Genomic DNA, 1,738 nt, shown 5'->3' with positions numbered 1-1,738 from the left:
TGGAACATCAGAAAGAATGGGATAAAGGTCTTCCATTCGTTGTATTTACCGCAAGAGAATCTCCAAATGAATCACTGGGCTTCTCACCCTTTGAACTACTGTTTGGCCATGAAGTAAGAGGACCCCTTAAGCTACTCAAGGAATGCTGGCTGTCGGAGGAAGATGACGTCAACCTGCTGGAGTATGTGATGAAGTTCAAAGAACGGCTGTCCACTGCTTTACAGCTGGCGAGAGAGAATTTAGGAGCTGCTCAGGAGAGGATGAAGACTTGGTATGATAAGAAGTCCGGGTTACGCCACTTTCAGCCAGGAGATCAGGTTTTGATTCTGCTACCGGTGCATGGGCAACCTCTTCAAGCCAAGTTTAGTGGTCCTTATTTCGTGAAGAAGAAACTCAGTGATGTCATCGTCACACCAGATCGTAGAAAGAACAAGCAGCTATGTCACATCAACATGCTAAAGTTATATCACAGGCGGGACGAAAATAATCCAGTCTGCACTGTAGCTGTTCCACCCGAGTCTGCAAGTGAAGCTCTCCCATGCCGTATGAGCCTGAGTGATAGTTTGGGGAAGAATCCTGATATCATGAATGATCTCCAGACTAAGCTTTCTCATCTACCTCCCGAGGAAAGGCAGGAGTTTTCGGCATTACTGCAGGAGTACCCGCAAGTGTTCCGTGCCACTCCAGGAAGAACTACTGTGTTGATGCATGATGTCGATGTTGGAGACGCAAAGCCAATTAAACTGCCTCCTTACCGTGTGAACCCAGTGAAAGTTCCTCTCATCCAGAAGGAGCTTGGCTACCTGTTGGACCACAAGATGATTGAGCCCTGTCAGAGCGAGTGGAGTTCTCCTGTCACTCTAGTCCCTAAGCCAGGGGGGTCACAGCGGTTTTGCATTGACTACAGACGTGTTAATCAGATAACCAAAACAGACACTTACCCTCTCCCTCGCGTGGAAGATTGCATAGACAAGATCGGAAAGGCTAGGTACATAAGTAAGTTTGATTTGTTAAAGGGATACTGGCAAGTACCTATGACTGAACGTGCTAGGGAGATCTCATGTTTTGTAACACTAGGAAAGACTTTTGCATGTTCCGTAATGCCATATGGTATGAAGAATGCACCAGCCACTTTTCAGAAGCTCATGAATGTTGTAACAGAGGGTTTGGCAGGGTGTGTTGTTTATATTGATGATGTATTAATCTTCAGTGACAACTGGAAAGATCACCTATGCCATGTCAGTAAATTTCTTGAGCGTTTGGTTCATGCTAATCTTGTAGCTAATTTATCTAAGTGTGAGTTTGGTCAAGCTTAAATTTAGTACCTTGGGTATGTAATTGGTGATGGACATGTTGCACCACCAGGAGCTAAGGTTCAGGTTATAAGTGATCTTCCCAGACCTAAAAGTAGGAAAGAGCTACAAAGATTTTTGGGAATGGTAGGTTATTACCGGAGATTGGTTCTTAAATTTTCAATTTTTGTATCACCACTTACAGACCTACTGAAAAAGGGAGTTAAATTTGGCTGGACCCAGCCTGTCCTGTTCTCAATTGCTCGCAATACTTTAATAAAACTGTATCTAAGGTTAATTACCAATATTCACTCTCTAGGCCCATTCACACCCTCCCCGTCTCCTTCCCACCCCTTTTATTCCAGTTGTCATTCGTTTCTCTACCCCTTGTCACCAACAGCCGCTAGATACAGAAACGTTTGAGGTCTCGTTCTTTTGATGTATTC

The sequence above is a fragment of the Coenobita brevimanus genome, chromosome 59, assembly GCF_032717465.1.
Source record: "Coenobita brevimanus isolate Jiangsu-jjx chromosome 59, ASM3271746v2, whole genome shotgun sequence".
Taxonomy (NCBI): domain Eukaryota; kingdom Metazoa; phylum Arthropoda; class Malacostraca; order Decapoda; family Coenobitidae; genus Coenobita; species Coenobita brevimanus.
This window is presented reverse-complemented; position numbering follows the sequence as displayed.